This window comes from Struthio camelus, chromosome W (genome assembly GCF_040807025.1).
Source record: "Struthio camelus isolate bStrCam1 chromosome W, bStrCam1.hap1, whole genome shotgun sequence".
Lineage (NCBI taxonomy): Eukaryota > Metazoa > Chordata > Aves > Struthioniformes > Struthionidae > Struthio > Struthio camelus.
The window spans coordinates 14644022-14666615 of NC_090981.1; positions in this window are offsets into that span (position 1 = coordinate 14644022).

Genomic DNA, 22594 nt, shown 5'->3' on the forward strand with positions numbered 1-22594 from the left:
ACCATCTGGAAAAAACACCAAGTGCATGGAGTTGGAATGAATTTTGACTTCGAATGCAGGATTTGAGAAGGTAGCTGAGCAGTACTTTTTGTGTATGTCTCATAAATTATTATCATTTCTCTCTCTCATAGCTGAAACAAGAACTTTGCAGAGTGACAGGAGCAGCTTAAATATACAATAGATGTGTTAATGAAATGTAGGGAGGATCTCTCTCAGTAGGCTGTACTGTCTGCTCAGTGGCGGTTTCTGATGGTGGGCTTTGCTTTTTATTGTTTTTGTTTCCTCAACTTCCTTCTATTTTGTTTTTCATAATGCACAGTAATGGCCATTCTTTTTTTTTTTTTTCCTCAGCTGAGGAGCAGACTTGCTCGTTTCAGCTGTAAAACAGCAATCTGGGGGTAGGACGTTTCTTGCAGTCTTGACATGGTGGCTGAACCAAATGTGATTTCCCATCTGCTGTCCCCTCCCCTGGCAGGGGAGCTTTCCCTGGTTGGCTGCAAAGACAATATGCCATTTTGTGGAAGGGGTCTGAGTGTTGGGTCGCTGAAATGAAACAGCAGCCCTTCAAAACCAGTTTGGTGGCATCAGTGGTTGTGAATAGGAAGCAGACACATTTTTGGGATATAGTTGTAGTAGGACAAGGTCCTCAGAACCACAAATTTACCAAGCCTCTATGCGGAATAAACACAAGGTGGGAGAGGCAAAGGGAACTGCTGAGTCTTGCCCAAGCATTTACTGGCAGGGCTTGAAACAAATCCTAGTTTCCCCGTGTCCCAGGTCTGCCCTGCTGGTGCGCAGCTTGTCCCATAGCAAGACTAAAACATCAACTGAAAATAAGACATAACGATACTGTGGGATGCCACTTGGAAGAAATGGAAATCATCGCTTGGGACCAAGTTTTGCAAAGGGCCCGTAATGCGTCCAGCAAACACAGATGGACCTGCTATCTAGCTGCTCAGTTTTTGTGCTTTGCACACATCTTTCTAGTAGGTGCCTGTACCAAGCACGTAGAATATGCTTTTTTTTTTACTCAATTTTTTACTTAAAATATTGGGGGTTTTATGATTCATTTTCTTTAATTGCACAAAGGAAATGGGTTAAAAATTAGGTGGAATCATGTTTTTTTTTTCCTTTTTATAAGTGCATGTGCATCCCTGCTCTCATGTGCTCTCTCTTTCTCTCCCTCTTTTGTGTTCACAGACTCCAGGCTTTTTTTGTTTTTTTAAATTGAGACTTATAAGAGAAATAAATCTCTCTATTGTTCTCTTGGGGTGCAGCTGTTTTAAACTGTAATCATGAGAATTGAAACAGGATTCCTCTCACAATAACATTTATATTTGTTTCCTGATGCTCTTTCCTAATAACATGAGTGCCTTCAGCTGACCATGGAAGAAAATAACATCCTGCTGAACACTCCTGAAAGTAATGTTTGCACAGCACAGAACAGTTGCTGCCATATTACAGTATTTTTTTAAAATTTGTTGCATTGGATAAAGATCCACTAGATCTTTATATTCCAAGTTAATATTTCAATTTTTTCCTCTATTCCTCCTCTGTCTGAAGTTTCTCCTACTACTGACAGACCTTTTTGCACTGATTAAACCAAGTCTTATTACGTATCTACCTTACCTGCTTTTCTTTGTGTTTTTCCTCAAGGATGAGCACACGGATCAAAATGTCTGGGAAGAAGAAAAATAGCATTTGTGAGGCTTCACGGGGATGGAGAAACGGGAGACTTCCATCTCTTCAGTGCCCTTCCTCTGACTTCTGGGAGGAGGGTGAAGTGGGTATCTTCATATTTCAGCCTCCCCACCTGTAAAAGTTATCAGGGTAGCAAAACTGTTGTCTGCATCTCCTCTCTGTGTCAAGATGTTTAGACAAAATATTATTCTAAATTCTATTATCAGTGATATGTGCATAAATGCAAATATTATGCTCTCACTTTGGAGAACAGATCCTCCAGGTTGATACCTTACTAGCTGAGAGCTGATCTTAGCCCATTTTAATGGAACGTCTTAAACAGGATGTTTTTTCCTCTTTTAATTTTTCTGGCATACCATTATAAATGATTTTTAGAAAGGAGTCAAGATGTTGAAAATATTGTTCCAAATCTGGAGTGAGCTCTTTACACTTTCTTTTTCATTTCAAAAGATATTGTTACTGAAAGCAATAGTCTGCTTCAGAGGAGTGTGAAAAGCCATGCAGAAAACTTATTTTTGTGGGGTTTATATTTGTAATCAATAACCCATCTTTGTTTTGTATATGAGTGATACTTCCAAGTCCTTCAGGAAAGCCTGCATATGTATATCTAAACACAAGAGTCCCATCTTGTCTTTGCTTCTTCCATGTCTGCCATGCAGCTGATGCATCCCCTTGCATGCCTTAATGAAGACTAAAAGCACTGTGAGCCCATGTTATTATAACCTTTCCTTTAGCACAGGGGAGAGTCTGGAACCCGTACTGAGTAAGAAGGAAAATAACATGAGAAGATGCTTTTTTTTCTTCTTTTTTCCAGAGGAACAAGGTCATGAAAATGATAATCCACAGGATGCAGTGACTGGGTAAAAGGCTCGTGTGGAAGGAGCTGCCAATAGGAAGAACATCTGTAAGGGGCTCTGTACCATCTCATAATCACAGTGTCTTTGTTATTATCCACCAAAGAGTACTTTTGGCAGCGTGCTGTCACAGACCTGTCCTTAGGGGCAGAGAAACAAATCCAGTCAGAGGATATCTGACCCAGCTGGTAAGTACCTGCAGGAATGACTCAGAGCAGCTCCTGGGTCTCCATAGCTCCTTGGGAAGTTAGCTGTTTCCAGTGGTGTGGGGAGTTACTTACAGCAAGGTGAAAGCACAGACCTTGTAGGTGCTACCCATATACAGCACTCAGTATGAATCCTTGTGATCTGGGCAAACAAAAAGCAACAGAAAGGAAAAGGAGAAAAGAGGAGTAACCACAGGTGTGAAGAGGAGCACTACCATCCAGGCTAGGTTCTCCAGGGTAAACTGCTGTGCTTCTTGCTCCAAGGCAGATGTAGCTTTAGAAAAGGGATTTTTAAGAGAATATTGGTGGCACCCTTCTGGTCTAGCCCAAGAGGAGCATACTTCACAATGGGTGTTCGATGCACAGGGCAGCAGGAAGGAAAGCGGGGAGGTGGCTGCAGTTGGGAACAAGGGGGTTTCATGTGGCGCCTGTCAAACTGGGAGGGCAGAAGACAGCCATTTAAGTTATGAGGGCTTATTTGCTAGTAAAGGCATTGGATGAAAGCATAAGAAGCCTGAAATGGATACAATGAAGGAAAAGAGGTGAGTGGAGCAAGGAAGAAGATTCAGGTTAAAGAAAATGACTTTTTTCCTGAATTTTGTTTCACCTAGAAGAGAGTAGGAAGGCATTGACATCAGTGACAAAAGCCTGACTGTTTATTTAAGTGTACAATTAAATGGATTTCAGAGCCTGACTTTAAGGAGTCTCAGCTGTCATGCTTCTGGCATTACTAAAAATGCATGAAGTTAAAACAGTTGCATATGCTTCCAAAAAGCTTCTTGCTGCTGTTTTAGTTTTGGCCCTGACCTTACCAAAGCATAAGCACAAATTCACTTTAGTTACAATTACCCAAATAAAGGTAAGTAGATGTTTATGTGTTTACAAGATGAAAGCCTGAATATTTAATTCCTCATTCAATTCTTTGTACATGTTTGCTTAATGATAGAGATTGTGCTTTGTACCTATAACACAAAGAAAATGTCTCATTTTAGAACAAAAGTGACATAATTCTCTCTCCCTTCAAACCACTAAAGTTTAGTTGTAGAAAAGCAGCTTTATCTGATTTGGACTGAAAATGAGAAGAAAAATTATTGCCTAAAAGCCAAAATCTGCCCTTGGATGCAAACGCACACCTCTTGAATTCATTTGGAGACCAATGTCTATATCTAAAAATGGAATACATCTCAGCTGGTTTGGGTTAAAATTCAGTGCTACTATGCTATGAATGAAGGGATTATCATACAGTAAATCAGAGATGGTATCCTTCCTGCACTGATTAAAAAAAAATGTTTAAAAAAAAAAAAAACCCACACACCCACAGTAGCTACACTGATTTCATTCTCCCCTGGATTTATATTGGTCTAACTGAAGGTAGAAGTTTCCTAAGTATTTCATGTTTAGCTGAGGCTAAAATGGTGCAATAAATACTGCAGTAACACTGTCTTGGAAGTAGGTTAGACAGAATTGAAGATTTTTTTGGTAAATTATGTCAGAAGGCCACATTGTGGGACAGAATTTTTCTTTCATGGGAAGAATTCTGGAACCAAGAACTTTGTGTTAGCCAGAGTATTTCTCTAGTTGATTTTCCATGATTTTAAAAAATCCCTTTTGCCCCAAACCATCTTTGTCCTTTGACAGTGCAGAGCGTTCAGTTGCGATAGTGGCTGACTGAAAGGAATAATAATCAATTGTGGTGAAGATACTTATGTTGTAAAATCTGGTACCAGGAAAATGATTTTAGCCTTGTAGTCTTTGTGAAAAACAGTAAAGATATGGCTTATTTGAATGACACAAAGCTGACTGGACTTTGTATAACAGCATAGTCCAGTGACTTAACACTATGCGTATGAAATTGGTGACTAGGTTCAGAATAATGGTCCATTTAGGCCAAGTAGGAGCATTTTTAACTGTCCTGTAAATGAAGAGGGAGATCATCGTTCCCATGGTATCCTTCTTGGTGCCGATTAGTCAACAGCCTGTTATAAGAGAAAAGTGAGTGGAGGTGGCAGGGCTGGGTGCCAGAATGAGCTCGCTTGGTTAATGCACAGTTAATTTGGATGCGCATCAGTGAGAGACCACAAGCATGTGACAGTGTGAGACATCTGTACTGCCTGAGTGGGCAAATGATGATGACACCAAGATGTCTCTGTAGGGACTGGGTAGGTTTATGAGTCACTGAGCCAGTGCACTGTAGCTCTGCAAAGGGTTTCACACCTCCCAAGTGTTCACAGGGCATGATTTGATGTGATCTATTGCATGTGTTTCATATTCAACAGATTATGATCAAGTTGTTAAGTTTAAATATTTAAAGAAAGCAAATGTTCTTTAAAAGAAAGTTTTCTGAAGTTCTGCTACCCTTAGTAAAAATCCACCACCTAGCAAAATGTCCCTGCTAATTGCAGGAATAACAATGATAAGGGTGGTGTTTATTGGTACTGGAGCCAAATTACTTGCATGTTATCAGAACCTGAACTAATAAAAGGATCAGCATTTAATACGATAGTTTTGTTCTTTGTAGCTATTTAGCTAGAAAAGAAATAATAATAATAGTAATAAATGTGTATATATATGTATATATATTTTTATTTATATATATATATATATATATACTGACAACTGTGGGGGGTCCATGGCAAGTTAATCTCAGACTAGGTTAATGAATGTAGTCTTTAAGGTTATGTCAGTTTTTTGTCCCTCTATCACAAATCAGCCAGTTAAGCAAAAGCAAAGGTTCTGTCTTTCAAAAAAGCACACAGCATCATTTTAAAAGATTGTTTGAATTAGAAAAGAGAGACCCCAGTCAAAATTATTGCTAAAAGCTACCACATGCACTGTGAGACACACTCAGCCCCAGGTTACCTGCAATCCAAAAAGGCAAGCACAGGAAGGAAACCAAAGCTCAGAAAGAAAAAGCGACTTGTCCACAGCTCTAGCAACAAAGCCCAGCTCTTCTATCAGAGCAGCTCTCCTCCTGCTGATCTCTACCTGGCCCCAAAGCGCCCTGGTTTTTACCCAAACTCAGAGCTAACATGGATGTCTCTGAGGCAATGCACAATCCATATACTATATAGCACTACAGTGTGGTAGATGCCATTTCATATGTGTACTTTATGTGTTCCTCTGCACTGTATGACTCTCAAACCCTTTTCCATCAGAAAGGCAATGAGCTCTCCTTCCCAGTGCTGACCATTCACATGCCGTCCCTGGAGCGACTAAAGTGCTTCAAACAGCATTAAGCAGATAAAATAAACTCTTTAGCCCGTATGTGTGACAATATGATTACATGTGTAATTTTGCACTGAAGTGCTTTGTTACTCCCTCCTGGATCCACAACGACCAATGTTTCCAAACCCTTGTGGTTTTCTTGTTCTTTATTTTAGGCAGTGTCCACTTACCCTGACTAGGATTGAGGCTCTTTGGCAATAGAAACCTATATAAAAAAACAAAATCCACCTGTCCTATAATGTATGATATATAGAGGAAAGACAGAGAAGGGGTGGATGAAGCCTAGTTTTATTTCTCTTGTATTTACAGAAAGATGTAGTGATTTCTTGATGGTTACAACAGGAAGCCTAGGTAAGTCTAAGCTATGAACTTTGGTTTCTTGAAATTTCATGGCAACAGTAAGCTTGATTCTCTTTTCCTGAGCTAGAGCTTTGTTTTCCTATCAAAGTAGAGAGTTTTTGTCTTCCTGCCTTCAGTTTTGGTTTCCTACTCAAATTTATCCCTGGTTAAGTTTATGTGACAAAGAAAATGCTTGATCCTGCAAGATGCTGAACTCCTTTACCTGCCACTGAAACTGAATTCAGTGGTGCTGCAAATAGTAATGACTGGGAAAAAGGCCCTCACTGGCTCATTACAGAACCAGACCCAATGGCAAAAAAAAACCCTTTTCATAGGCAGAAGTACCTATGTTTAAAGAGGTACAATGGTGTCTTAGCCTTCAGTAATAATTCTATTTTCAATGGCTTTGACCACTTCATTTTTTTTTGTTCCTCCTGGTGCAATTCTTTTAAATGAATTTGGACATTAGCAAAGTGATTCATGTGAGGTGATCATCTGTGCTATAGGAGGTGAGGAATAGCAAGAGCACCAGTAAAAAAGGAATTAGGGATAGAATCCGGAAACCATGAAATGTGGTGTTTGTGTAAACCTGATGAACAGGTCCTTTAATCAGAAGTAGAGTACGAAACATTCTGTTGGGAGCACACACAAGGAAGCAATGTTTAATCTCTTGCTCCTGAAAGATTTTTCCCTGAAGCAGATTTGAAAAGGAAGAGGAGGGAATAACAAGTGATTCCATATGACTTTTTTGGAAATTACTTTTTTTTCCAAGACCATCTCTGCTGAAATCAATTTTCCTTAATGAAGCTGCCCCAACTACTATTCTATATTAAGGAGCCAGGTGTTCTGCTTGGTCTGTTTTGAATAAATAGCAGAGTATTTCTAAAAGACAATTTTTCATCTCTGCTTTGTCATATTTATTTGGTCTGTTTCTGTTTTTGGATTGATGACTTGGCTAATCTAAAATTAAAAGGTCTACCCTGAGCACTCTCAACTCTTGTTGAATTTAATTAGAATTTTAAAGTGATGTTATCTTCCAAGATAACGTTGATGTTTATAGCACTTGAAATTTAGAGTCTTGAGCAAGAAGCTGATGGCTTCTTCTTGGCTGAAGCAGCTGGTCAGGATTTTCTTTATGATTTTACAGTGGAAAGTGCAGTTTCTATAAAATAAAATACTGCCATGGGAAATCTTTGGTTTTCCTGAGTATTCATGTGAATGCTTCATGTAGGGTCATCCCAAGTAGCTTTTGTAATATTTTGGTTTGTTCAACTAACCCCAAATGTTTCTTTCTTGTTAATTAAGTGAGAATGCATTTCCCTACTGTGGCAAGCTACTGCCCAGGAGTCCCACTGTGTTCAGCTCCTGTGATGCCACATTGTCTTGCACCCAGCTGAAGAGCGTGCTGCTGTCTGACGGTATGTGCAACGCAGGAGGTGTAGTCTGGCTCTAAGGGCCTTTGAGAACGTAATAAATAACAATAATGATAACCCACATGGTCAGTCGTGCACCAGGGCTACTCCTGCAAGCACAGGCATGTCTCCTAGTGTGCTAGTAGGTATCTAACCAAGAACAGGAGGAGGTCTCTGTATGTTCAACTCTTGCAGGACTTCTGCACATTGGCAGCGACCTGTACATCTCCGTGGGCTTGTAGAATACACCAGGAACAGAAGGGTATTGTAGGTAATAACTGTGTCACTTTGCCTGATGCTGATCAAGTAGTGCTGTACCCTTGCTGAGATTATTGCTGTGGTGATTTCAGTGCCTCTTTCTTTAAGAAATTTGGGGATAAGTTGCTTCCAGTAAGGAAGTCTTTTAGTCTTTTTTTTTTTAATTAATTTTTATCTGTAAAATCAAATTTATTCTGCCTACCCTGACCTCAAATGGTCACTTTTAATGTTGTTCGGATGGGTAAAAGAAATATAGAAGCACTTGACTTTTATCATTGTATGGTACAAAATCAACACTGTTTATTTCAGTGAAATGTGGTGATGGACTTCCAGTGTATCAAAAGAAGTAGGAAATTACTTTTGGTGTCTCTCTGTGTAATAACACAAATACTATAGGCAAGTATAGGAAACTTAAGGGTTAGCCAAGTTAGAAATCTTTGTCTGCTATCACTTTTGTGAGGGATTTCTGAAGCACCGAGCTGGAAGATGCCCATGGCCTGCTCTGAACAAAAAATGACACCAGGAGGTGCATTGCCACCCCTGTATGTAAACATCCAGCTGTGCATTTCTAGTGATTCCGGCAGGGAATAGTTATGGGCGTATCTGATTTGGTAGAGAGTTTCTGTTCATCCCTTCGTGTTGGCGGTCGCAGTGTGGGGCCACACACGAGGTCCCCAGAGCGTGTGCAAGAGTTTTCCTCTGTGCTCAGCCCCAAAGGATGTGCATCTCTGATGCCCCAGGCAACACCGTCTCTGCTCTTCGTGTAAAACTGCTGTAGCTCTTGCCACGAGCCCTGGAAACCCCTGGCTGTCTTGTGTGTGGACCCGCAATGTGGCGGTTGGCCAGGAGTTATCTGTGGACACCCATAAAGCTCGGCTGGGACTAACCCTGGTGAGTTGTTTCATTCAAAGTGGCAGCAGCGACATGATGTACATGTACAGGTTATTCATTTATCTATCCACCTGTGCATATATGTAAAGCATTGATATGAATGGGGCTATATATTGATATATAGAAATATGTACCCTCATTCTTAAGTTAGGATATAAATCAGTTTATTTTCAGCTACTGTAAATGTTTTCCTGATACTGTCTCATAATGAAAGGGCCTGAAAACATAAAATAAATCAAAGTGCTTAGATCCTTTGAGTTCATGTGCATGAATGCCAGCATGCAGATAGAAGATTTGGGGGTAGCTGAACTGTGTAGGTAAATCCTATTCATTGCTTCTGCAAGGTGGGTGAGCATCAGCTCTCTTGTACCTCCCCTTCAGAAATAAGGAATTACTGGGTAGTGAGATGTGATTTCACCTGCTGGCTAATCCAGTTGGTATCTCTGAGCATTTTAGAATATGCCACTCACTTAATTGTGTCTATTGCTCCCCCAATTCCCCTAATTTCCCATTTATTTTTAAACCACTTGTTTCAGTCACCCTTTGTGGTATGCTGTAGGCTGAAATGCAGAGCAGAGAATGTATTTGCAAGGAATGGTTAAGTCTGAAAATATTTTGAAAAAGTTTATTCCATGATCCCTAATATCTAGCAGGCAGCAGCTGTTTGCAGTAACATGCTGACTTAGAAGTTAGTTGCCATGAATTAGCTAGCACAAAGTACAAATTCACTTTGCACCACCATTATACAAAGCTCAAGGTTACCACTTATTGAAGGAGAATAAATTCATGTCTAAATGGGTGAAAGCCGTTTCAGTACCCTAATCTAGCTTCTGGACACCCATAATAGAAACACAACAGACAGAGAGCCTGGATATTTCCATTACCAGAAGTCAAGTAATGACCATTTAGTGGGATTCTATTATATTACGGGAAAATATCTTATGGTTACTTTAACCACTACTTGAAATATTAGGCCATTTTTATTGTTTATTTGTTGATTTAACTCAGATTAGAAGGTCAGACCATCCTGAACACCTTTCTTTTCTCTCTTAGTGAAAAATGAATAGCTTAATTTCCTTACTAATATTTTTAGTCACATGGCCTAATGGAGCAGTGGTAGATTCCCCAGCCCTCTCCTTAGCACTGCCCCTGTGACGTGTTTATTTGTGTCATCTCCTGGTCACCATCTGCTAGGTCACTTAACTTGATTCTCTTTTCAATTCCTCAGGCCTGCTCCTCTGTAAATGCAGGGTGCTTGTAACTTTTTGGCTAAATGATGGATGTTAGTAGATTTTTCCCGTCCCTCTGCTGCAGCAGTGATACCAGAAATGGTGCCTAGGGACTGTCCTTTCTGCTGTAAGTACCCTCTGCAGGTCAGACACTTTGAAGTCCACTGGCATAAAGAAAAACGGCTTGGATTGCAAATGTGTTGAAGTGAAAAGCCTTTCTTCACTTGTATCTGAGGCATTTCTCTGGTGCTCCTTACAGCTATGTATGATATACATGTCACAGAGAAACTGCATGTGTTAATATCACAAAAGTGGGGCTTGTGGTTATATTATACACTGCTATAAAGCACAGGTGTGGTTGCAGAGACTTAATTCCTGATATAAATAACGTGCACTAGGGAGTTTGCTTAAAGACCTGATAATTTCTTAGCAGCATCAATCCTATTGAGGCTTATGGCCTCTGCAGAAAATAAGAAAAAAAGCTTGCCCTAAGTCTTGTAATTCCCCAGAATATAGCAAAGCCTCTTCATTTTTCCCTTCTTTATTCTGTATGACTGTTTTTTTTTTTTTCAGGGCTTGTTAAGCTCTTTGAACAGATACCAGTTTTGTGTGTACTTCAATTGGAGACGAGTGTTTTGTGGGGCTACAGTTTCCTTTCAGTTGTTTAGAGAACACACGGAGAGACTGTTTTTTCCCCTAAAAAGCTTTTTGCCTGTGTGAAAAAGCATTGTATATTCCAAGGAATTTGTTCATCAGTATGCTTCTTAGGTGGGAGATGATGAGTTAAAAAAGAGGAGCTGCGAACTGAGACAATCGAATACAAAAATATCTTTGCTCGCTGAGAAAAACATTCGTGAGAAAGAAGAGGTTTATTTCCAGGCTGACATGATGCTCACACCTCGTTTGTTGGGAAATGCCTTGCTCTTTCAATGGCACACTTGGGCTGGTAAACAACCATTAAAATTCTGAACAGATTTGCATAGCTTGCAGGAAAACCTCTCAAAAGAGCTGCAGTCTCCTTTAGCAGATGGTGATTAATAATAGTCTTTGTTCTGCGGGTGCTTCAATTTGCACCTGCAACCCCCCTCCCCCCCAAACCTGCTTTCCCCAGGTCATTTCACCCCCGGGAAGAAATGCTGCCAGATCCCTGCAATTCGGGCTGTGTGGTCATCAAGAGCCCAGGGAGGGGGAACGGCTTGGCAAACCCGTGATATCGCCCTCCCCCTTCTTTGCCTGTTTAGATGACTGAAATAATTTTGCTTCCTAAGCATGACTGGTGTGATTAGATATAGATCAGCTCTGACCCCTCACCTCTGCCTCATCTGCTCATCATGCCAACGTTTTCGTGACGTGCGAGCCCGCCGCAGATGCTTTTGAGGTCCAAAATGTTTGGTGTAGGGCTGGGCATGGTTCTAGCCAGACCCCACTTTATCCATATGGAAATCTTTGCTTTGCCTGCAACAACTTCAAATCCCAGCAGGCACCTCTGCCTGGTCCCTTCACCCCTCACTAGGTGCTTTGGCACTGGGTTTTTTGCCTCTAATACCAGGGGAACTGCCAGAAAGCGCTCTCATTTCTGAAAGCTGCTGTTTATTGGGGCAGCACAGATGGCAGCGCCAGGGCCTAAGATAGCTGCACCCCTTGGAACCACACACCAGGGAGAGAAAGCAGGAGACACTGGGAAGACTGGGAGGCAAAATGGTCTTGGCCAAGGGCACCTGTTGGTGGACTGATCAGACCCGGCCAAAGTCTCCAAGAGGTCCGAGCATACCACAAAATCTTCCAGTTCACTGGTGCTTTACCACCCTCACTGAGGAGGAAGATAAATAAATGCTCCTTTGTGGAGATGACTGCTGAAGAAAATCCTTCAGAGAGTTTCCTACAGACAGATCCTGTTCCCCTGCCTGTGCTGCTGAGGGGGGCTGGTGATAACTCTGCGGTGCTGATTAAGGAGCAGAGTGCTCCCTAATCAACAGCAAACCGAGGTTTAAAAATACTGAAATTCACTTTGAATCTGCAGCAGAGGAGCTAGTGTTGGATTTTGTTTTCTCATTGCCTATCAGAGGGTGCTGCTCTGCCACCTTTCCACACTGAGATTCACCCCAGCAGCACAAGCCTTCAGCTCACAGGTCTCTCCGCTGGTTGTCATTTCTAAGCCCTCTAGCAAGGAACATTAATTGCCTCCCTCTGCCTCTTGTCCTGGTCCATAGCAGAGGAGCGCCCACACCAATTAAAGGACATTTTGGAAAAACTGATTATTCTCCTCAGGACTTACCAAATATAAAGTATTGGGTTCGTTTAGGCGGTATAGGGTTACAATACTCAGATCAATACATTTACAAATAATATAACTTTACTAATTTCAGTTAAACAATCAATACATACAGTAACTATACAATGGTAAACAGTCAAGACAAACATACAGTAACTATATACAATGGTATTTAGTGGAAGCTTCCAGGAAAAACAACAACAAAGCAAATAAGGTTTCACAGTAAATAAAATTATGAACGATGTCGATGCGTCTATATAAAAAAAGAGAAGGTGTGCGGGGGGGAGAGAGGGATTGCCCTGATCAGGCCATGCTAGGCAGGCGTGCTGATCCCCAGGAACAAAGCCCGTATAAGTGATCTAGCCACACCCGGGGGGTGTGTGCTGATCCTCAGTATAAAACCGTGTTCGGATACAACCTGTATTTGCGATCCGGCCACACCAACGGGGTATGCCGGAGCAGTGGACTCCGGTGGGCTTGCCCTGGTCTGGCGTCCCATACCAGGAGGGAGTGGAGGGGGAGGCACTGAAGGAGCACTTGTCTTCCTATCTGGTGCTGTCCCACAGCCACGCTCCTTCTCGGTTCTTCTCTTCTTTCTTCGGTTACCACCACCAACTCCAGAAGCCCCCTGTAGCACCAGCAGCCACCTTTTATAGCCAAGGTCCAATTGTGGGCGTAGTCATGCTGAACCTGGTTTCTGCCTCCCTTCTGGAAAGTTCCCAGTGATGGACAGCCAGGGACCCTAGTAACATGTGACCTCTCCTCGCCAATGAGTTTAAATGGACACTGGTGGGAATCCCCATCAGGGCTGGGCAGTCTGATGGGGGTCAAATAAAGGTTAACTGCAAACCCCAACACCTCTGTTATGTTTATTAGCAACATAAATAAAGTGTTCTTTTATGACTTCTTAGGTGCATTAAATATTGTCTATTTGCACCTACCATTATAATGAATTTGTACTTAGGAACCTGAAAGGAGTGCACAAATGTTGTGATCTTGGCAATATTGCACTTCTCCCTTCCCCTGTTTTAACATACAGAACAAGCAAAACTTTATTGCTGAACAAAGGAAACTATAGAAGACATCAGTGAACAGTAAGTTCTCCAGTGTAGGCTGCTGAGCTCTGCTGAATTTCTTTCGTATTGCCATTTGATTAAAGAAGGGGAACACATTTCCCAATCCCTTTTAATTTCAGTAATTTCCTTTGCATTGTTCTGAATTGTTTAGGTTTTGTTGTTTCTGTATACTGGTTGATGACACGTGCCTTGAAATCTTTTTACTCCAACTATTACCAGAAGCCCAATTGCATGGCGATGTGAAATTTTAAATTGGATAGCATGGACAAGTGTTGCAGATAAAAAATAAATACTTTTCTGTGTAGTGAAATCTCATTGAACTTGAGTTTCAGTCTCTAAATATTACTTTTTTACCTACCTTTGCTCCTATAATATGTTATTTCTTCATATTAAAAAATGTCACGGCATATGAGAATTAATGCCAGAGATATCTGCTCTTACTTTCCTTTTCTTATGAGCTGGAAGCAGGAAGGATACTTACATTACTTAATGACAGTTTGATTGAACTAAAAGCTTAAGAACAATAGAACATATTTTACCGTACCAGCATGTGACATCTCTTTCAACATCTATCAACATATGTGTACTGATAACTACGTTGACAAATATTCTCTATTATTCTTAAAAAGGAATCCTCCCCTTTCAGTTACCAGCAGTCAGTGTTTTACCACCAGCTATGGCAACAGCCTACAATGTTTGGGGAAGGAAAACTTAGCTTCAGGTAGCTAGCACAGACCTGGTTATGCATATTGCCCCATGGGCACCAATATTACCTAATGACAAGGCATGGCAGGGGCAAGGATGCTCCCCAGATGAGTCCCGGTTGTCCTCCAGATGCCAAAGTCTGCAGGGATCAGCAGGGGTGCAGTAAGCAATTGGGGCTGAGCACCATCAGTGACTGCATACTGCTCTTGCTCTTTTCTGATGACTCACATAATAGTTGTGTTTGGCTCTGGTTTACAGATGGAACAAACGTTGCTTCAGTGGCAGGAAAAAGGAGCAGAAGTGAACTGAAATGTCTGCTTTATAAAGGAAAAAAAAAATCAAGAGGTTGTCTCTCAAGGATGACTGTTCTACAAGTACACCAGGTGGGATCCAATCAAGCAGGGCATCTAAAGAGCACTAGAAATGAATTCAGAATAAGTTCAGATTAGGCCTCCGCTTTTCCCAATTTCCTAAGTGTTTGGTTAAAGTTAGACACAGCTCTTAGCTACCTGAGCCATAAATTAGGAGGCCGAACTCAAAGAAATAAAAAACAAATCCTTGCAAATTCCGTTGCAAAATGTACTGTAAGTATGGATATGGTTTTCCTGTAATCAGTTTCCTGAAGGGAAAAGTACATATGGAAATGTAAATAGACAGACTCTTCTCCCAAACAGCAAGTAGGTAAGTTTACTGGGGTAAATAACCCTATCAATTTTAGTGAGACTGGTTATAAGTAAAGGCATTCATGCAATGCTTGCAGTACAGGACACATACTATAGTTCATCAGGGATTTCTAATTGTGAAAACAGTTGCAAAACATCTACTTTATGGAAAAAAAATTGTGTGACAGTGGAAAGAATTCTGGACTTCATAAAATTAAAAGTCTTAAGGTTCAGGATCAAGAATAATAAAATCAAATAACCAAAACCCCTGAATTGTAGATGAGAAATGAAGCAACCCATGTAGAGTATTTAGGCAAACAAAGATTTCAGAGAAAAGAATACAGTCAAAGCAAAGTGAATTGCCTCCATCAGATACATGAAGAGAAATAGAAAGGATTTTATCAGTATACTGGGGAAATAGCAATAGTTGGAAGAAAGTCAATCCATTAGTAAATAAGGTTGGAGATTAAAATAACAGACACTTAACGTGTGAAATACTGAACTTGCTTTTGAATTCATCTAAAGAAAAATGATAGTCAGGGCAGATGGAAAAACAGGTAATTGCAAAGGGAATAACCCATTAAAAAAAAAAAAAGGTAAAATAATACCTAGGAAATCTGGACACATATGGGTCACCTGGATGACACATATCTGTAGGTGTTAAAGATGCCGTTTCCTGAATCATTTGCTGCCTGTGACAACTATTTGAAAACTGTGGAAGTGCTGAAAGATAGAAGGAGAGGAAATATAACACTGCTTTTCAAGAGCAGAGGCAGTCTGGTAAGAGCCACTCTGCATGTCTCAGCCCCAGCTCTTCTGGAAGGACACAACAACTATGGGTGTTCCCACCATCACCCCTGGCCCTCACAGCACCAGAAAGCATCACCACTGCTCAACCCAAGCTTACCTTCATTAAGGTAATTGAGCTTAGGTGTAAGTGCTTACTTGGACCTGAGCCCCTGAGAAGAAAATAATCTCTGAATATCTCAAGTTAGCCTCTTGGCAATGGACAAGGAACATGCAGATACACAGGAGATGCTAGAGAAAGAGATGAATGGGATATAAATACTTTTTTGCTTCATTCTAAACATCTGGGATGAGCACCGCAAAATGCAGATGATCTGAAAACTTTTTGATTGTAAATATATTGGTGCAGTGTGTCACAATCTCAAGAATAAAGCCAAAAATCTGCAGCAGTATAAAAAAATACAAAATATACAAAAATAAAAATAACTCTGTTCCTCAGGCAGTATGCTATTGATTTTGTCTTTTGTATGCTGAATAAACTGGGGAGATATAACAGAAATCATGAGATTAATTTGCTATTTTTAATATACAGCAATAAATTTTAGTCCTTAAAGTGCCCCAGCGGATGTGGAATAAAGAAATGCATGGAAATTTAAAATGATGAACAGCTCAACAAAAATGTGCAATCTACTGGCATTATGAAGAATATCAGGATATTATTAACTGTGGTAATTTTTTCCTGTTTCAAGAGAGAACTCATCTCTGTTGGGAATGTAAATATACTCACTGCAGCTTTATTAAAGGGTTTCATAAACTAAGTTTCATTAAAGGGAAGATCTGCTGCATTTCATCATGCCTCTAATGCCTCGTTTTGACAGATCAGCTCCTTGATCTAAGCTTCTGATACTTGCATAGCCCTGATTTAGGGAGGCATTAATATTTAGAAGGAGCCTTTAGTATCAAGCATAGACTTAAGTGACTTCCTAAACAGGAAAGGCTTTAAATTAATATTTTAAATTCTTGCTCGACCCAGGGCTCCGTTGCCATCTTTTCTGATGCTGTGAAACAGAAGCAGCTGTGACTGTTAGTGAGGTGTGAGCTATGAACTGCAGCAATTTCAATTACAGATACTCTCCTCTCTGGGCTTCTTGATCCCCTGCATGGCTTGAGTCCAGAGGAACCGAGACCCTGCTTTTACCAGGTTTATCTTTCTTCTTCTTCTTTGAAGACCTAGGGGAAAATAATAAAAAAGACACACATACAGATTTTTTTAGTTTGGCTGTTGAGGAGAAGGGAGTATCTGCAGGTCTATCTCAGGAGAAGTTACAACTTGTGGGAATAATGCTATTTCATGGAATGAGGCTTTCGCTCAGTAGTGCTCTACTCCCATGGAGTAACTCAGCAGACATCTGCAGAGCCAGATTTCCCTGCCTTTACTGGAAGAAAGCCAATGTCACGCCAGTCTTCAAAAAGGGCAAGAAGGAGGAGCCAGGAAACTACAGGCCTGTCAGCCTCACCTCCATCCCTGGAAAGGTGATGGAACAGCTCCTCCTGAAGGTCATCACTAAGCATCTGGAGGACAAGAAGGTGATCAGGAGTAGTCAGCATGGATTCACCAAAGGGAAATCATGCTTGACCAATCTGATAGCCTTCTATGACGGAATGACTGGCTGGGTAGATGAGGGCAGAGCAGTGGATGTTGTCTTTCTGGACTTCAGCAAGGCTTTTGACACTGTCTCCCATCACATCCTCATAGGTAAGCTCAGGAAGTGCAGGCTGGATGAGTGGACGGTGAGGTGGATTGAGAACTGGCTGGATGGCCGAGCTCAGAGGGTTGTGGTGAATGGCGCAGAGTCTAGTTGGAGGCCTGTGGCTAGTGGTGTCCCCCAGGGGTCAGTCCTGGGTCCAGTCTTGTTCAATATATTCATCAATGACCTGGAGGAAGGGACAGAGTGCACCCTCAGCAAGTTTGCTGATGATACTAAACTGGGGGGAGAGGCTAACACACCAGAAGACTGTGCTGCCATTCAGAGGGACCTGGACAGGCTGGAGAGATGGGCGGAGAGGAACCTCATGAAGTTCAACAGGGGCAAGTGCAAGGTCCTGCACCTAGGCAGGAATAATCCCATGCACCAGTACAGGCTGGGGGCTGACCTGTTGGAAAGCAGCTCTGCAGAGAAGGACCTGGGAGTCCTGGTGGACAACAAGTTAAGCATGAGGCAGCAGTGTGCCCTTGTGGCCAAGAAGGCCAATGGGATCCTAGGGTGCATTAGGCAGAGTGTTGCCAGCAGGTCGAGGGAGGTGATCCTGCCCCTCTATTCAGCCCTGGTGAGGCCTCACCTGGAGTACTGTGTCCCGTTCTGGGCTCCCCAGTACAAGAGAGACATGGCACTCCTGGAGAGAGTCCAGCGGAGGGCTACCAAGATGATTAGAGGGCTGGAGCAGCTCTCCTATGAAGAAAGACTGCAAGAGCTGGGCCTGTTCAGCCTGGAGAAGAGAAGATTGAGAGGGGATCTCATCAACGTGTACAAGTATCTGAAGGGGGAGTGTCAAGAGGATGAGGCCAGCCTCTTCTCCGTGGTGCCCAGCAACAGGACAAGAGGCAATGGGCAGAAACTGAACCACAGGAAGTTCCATCTGAACCTGAGAAAAAACTTCTTCACTGTGAGGGTGACTGAGCATTGGAACAGGTTGCCCAGAGAGGTGGTGGAGTCTCCTTCCCTGGAGATATTCAAAAGCCGTCTGGATGTGATCCTGGGCAATATGCTCTAGGTGACCCTGCTTGAGCAGGGAGGTTGGACTAGATGATCTCCAGAGGTCCCTTCCAACCTAAACGATTCTGTGATTCTGTGATTCTGTGAAATCAATAGCAAACCCCACTGAGACCACCTGTTCAGGATACTTGCAAAGGGATTTATACTGGGTGAGTGAGATCAGGCCTTTCTGTTTATTACAATGTTCCCTGAAAGAAGGTGTCTCCTGTAATCTCATGCTATTCTGTTTCTCATATTTTTTTTGTAATTATTTCCTTTATTTTTTGTCTGCTGTATTTTAAAGTGGTTTGTTTTTTTTGTGGTTGCCTTTTTTATTTCACAGAAATGTAGTATGAGAGAAGGTTTAAAAATACTCACTTTAAAATGAATTCCAAGTTAAGTCCATCCTCAGGAATTTGATTGGTAGGAAATGAGTAGATAGTAGATAGTGTTATAAGAGGAATGTTTTCTCATTAGTCAATTAGGTGGGAAAGCATGTGGCACAGTAAAATTGGGTTGCAAACATATTCTTGATCTCAGCTCTGGCTCTGCTTTGCTGTGAGACCCTGGGTAAGTCATTTTGCTTCTCAGTGCTGTTTTTTTGTATTTAATTTTGATATGCTTTAGCTGTTTTTGCTATTTAAATTGTAACCTGTGAGGGCCAGAAATTGTTAAGATTTTTTTTTTTTACGTTAGGGGCACTACACACATATCTACTTTCCCACTTCCTTTGGAAAGGTTGAGAAGAATCCTAACAGATTGTATTTAAAATTGCCTGTCTTAGGCTTCTTTTTACTGCTAGCATCAAACTTTTAGGGGAGGTTTTGTTCCAAAGTAAGGCAATCAATACTTCTGCTCACCTAGCACAGGGTGAATAAAACACAGCATAAATAATCTGTTAACTTACATAAGATATCCTACTTCTCACAGTCTTATTTATGCATTTGCCCACCCTTTCTTATAAAAGCACAATCATGTCAAAACAGAGGCTTAATCTATCCTTTGCTGTCCTGATCTGTTAGATCACAAGTAAAATTTATGATGACAAATGGCTGTGGAATGAAAGCCCAACTGTGATTTATTGGTCATAACTGAATGCTTGCCATCTCTAGGTGGCTCGGGCAGGTGGTGGTGGGACATAGAGTCCTTCCCCCTGGAGCATGAGGTCTGTTCGCAGCCAGTTAAAAGGTCTTATCTGGCTTTGCTCCACAGGGCAAACTGGGGTCACCGCCGCATCCTGCGCAGGGGAGTCAGGTGCCAGAAAACCCAGCCCAAGGAAGAGGAGCACTAGCCCCGCGGCTGTGCAAACGAGCGCTGGAGGGGGCAGCTCTGTGTGCTGCTTCATGCTTCTCTCTATTTTCCTTCCTCTTACTGTCTCTTTCCCTCCTGAGAAGTGTTTCTCTTGCAGCCCCCACAGTGCTGCAGGAAACCTCACCCACTCTACCTATTTTTGCCTGCCAAAGTGTGGGCAGGTATACCTGCCCTGCATGCCTTAGCTCAGCACTGCATCATGGAGAAAGCACTTTTGTTCAGAGCTCTATTTAAAGCTATTAAAAAAGAGGAGGAAAAAAAAAAACCCCACACACTGAAGCCTGAATAGCAGCAGTTCTATCATCTGTTGTCATGACAAACAGTTGATGTGGGAACACAGCAACAAGGCTGACTGCTGGATTGGTTTAATTTTGGTGCAGAAATTTGCCAGAAGAAGCTTTCAAAAATATCTCTGGGTGGGAAGAAAATAGGTGAATGCTGGTTATGTGTACAAAGCAGGAGGAAATAGTTGTCAGTCTTACCCAAGCATTACTCCAAATCCATCAAACCCTTGGTACTCTCACTACTCGACAGGGGAAATAAATGTTACCTTCTCTTTCTCCCTTCCCCTCTCCTGGTACTTCTGGAGAAGGTGGTGGCAGGCCACAGAGTGCAGGGAGGCTGAGCACGGCACGACTGAATAGCACCGTGGTTGGCTTGGCCAATGTGCATCCTGTCTGAGCAGTCCTGCTAAAGATGTCCTTGTCCAACACGGGAGGCAATGTCAGTGTTGTCCACTGAAATCAGGTGAGGGTGAGACCCACCCAGGAGAGACTCCTGATAGAGTCTAAAATGATGATGCCTGATGCCAGAGACAGGGTCATGTGGTGAGCAGTGGATGGTCCGTAGAGACTTCTAGGCTGAATGTCATTTCTGTGGTTGTGATGGTGAGCAACTGGACTCAGTAGCCCAGGTGGTCTGCTCAGTCCTGTGTTTCCATGTGCCATACACACCTCTGTTTCAAAAATGTCTCGTCTTTTTTCCCCTTTGGTGTCCCCAGGTAAGTCAGACCTAGTCTGGTTTTCAGACATGCATGAACAGGCACAGCTTCTGCTGGCTACAGAAGTGTAGGTGTTCAGAAATGTTCTCTGAAAATCACTCTGCTAACCCATTTGAAGTTCATGTTCCTCTTCCACAAACTACACTGTATTAGTACATTTCTCATCTCTGTTAGTCATCCTGACTAATGACTTTACTCATATATGCTAGTTTAGTCATCCATTTCAATACTTTCCTAGATCACAGGGATGTTTTGTGACTTAAGTAATCAGTTAGAAACTCAGAGATCTTTGAATGAAAAGTGCTATGTTTTATAAGAGCAAAATACTATGATTACACTTCTGGAAAATGTAATTCAGTGCAGGTACTTCCTTTCTCTTCCACACTGAGTGTCTGGGTAATGATGGTGGCGTAACTGGGACTGAAGACCCCAATGTCTGATACTGAGAGGTGTGAAGGAGGAAGTCCATGTAGTCATGAATCAATTGTGTGGACTGGGAGTAACATGGAAGAAGAGAAGGCGCTTTCCTGGAGAGGAGGTGCACTGCAACAGGAGGACTTGTAAGTCTGAGCAAAGGAGTGGTTCAGAGCTCCTCTCATGGAGTGTAGGTTGTAGCTAACATGGTCATAAAGCCAAGAGAAATATATAATTTTCTTCTACCCCATTTTCATTGTGTCTCACCTCAATCAGAAAATCTGGCTCTTCCCATACCATTCCTGCTATTTTTTCCCAATATGTGAAATGATTCCTTTGAAAGCAGTCTCTTCTGGGGAACCCAGATGAGAAGTCTTGTTGAGAGGGAAAATTTGAGATCAGTGTATCTTTTGTGTCTTTGTTTTGCTTTTTGGTTTTCCTCTCCTCTCTCCATATTCCTCTGACTCTCCTGCTGACTTCTGTTTCCAGCTTTTACCCTGAATATCCCATCATGTGCTCAAAAAAATTTGAGTAGTTTCCACTTTGAATTCTAAAAGTGGTTTACCATTTCCAGAAAGTGACACACCAGTATAATCATCAGTTTCCTATGCAAATTACCACACCGTTGCTGCTTACCAGTGTCTCGTGTTTCTCACAAATGAGGCTCTGCACTCTTCCATGGGAACGCCCTGGGACTCCTGACCTTCCCTCTGGAGGTGCCCAAACCATCAGCATCAGCCTTGCCACCTGTTAGAGTAACTATGAATTACACGAAGGCCATGAGCTGTTCTCCGGCGAGGAACTACCCCTATAGACTCCTCTTCCTGTGCCAGAGTACGTCTGTCTGGTTCAGCCCATTGAAAATGTCATTCTCAACCATTCTCCTGGCAGCAGTGTTAGGTTTAAACTTTGAAAGCAAGTCTGTGCTTGATGGGTGGCATGAAGTCCGAAGGGTGCAAATCTGGCTACATGACAGTCATGCTACCCTCTTGTACGTGGAGCAGAGAGGAAAAAAAGAGAATCTGGAGGGTTTTTTTTATGAATTCTAGTCACATTTCTTTTCTTCCTTTCTTTCTTTCCCATCTAAATTCTAGGAAGCTGGAAAAAAAATCAGTTTTGAGTGTGTCATCAGGGAAACATAACCATTTGGGAAGAATATAAGCATTGGCAGAAGGGAAATCTACCTTCCCGTGCTAAACAAAGACACACACTGATTTTTCCCTTCTTCCTAGTGATCACACTTCAAATAATTTCTTCAAACACCTTGAAAAAGCAACTTGCAGTAGGATTCCTCCTATATAAACAACACTGTCTTTAACAGAAAGGTTGTTTTCCCAGCAGCCATACACTTTCAGTGAGAATACCCTAAATGAGAAAGGACTCGATTACAATTTTTAAGCATGTTTTCTTTGTAGACTCACCTCTGTCTGCTCCAAACCAAAGACAAAATGACTGCTGGTCTGAAGACAGCAGATGTCTCAGAGATGTAAATGTTCAGCACCCCTGAATCAAAGCTGCAGCATAGCTGAATACCGTACT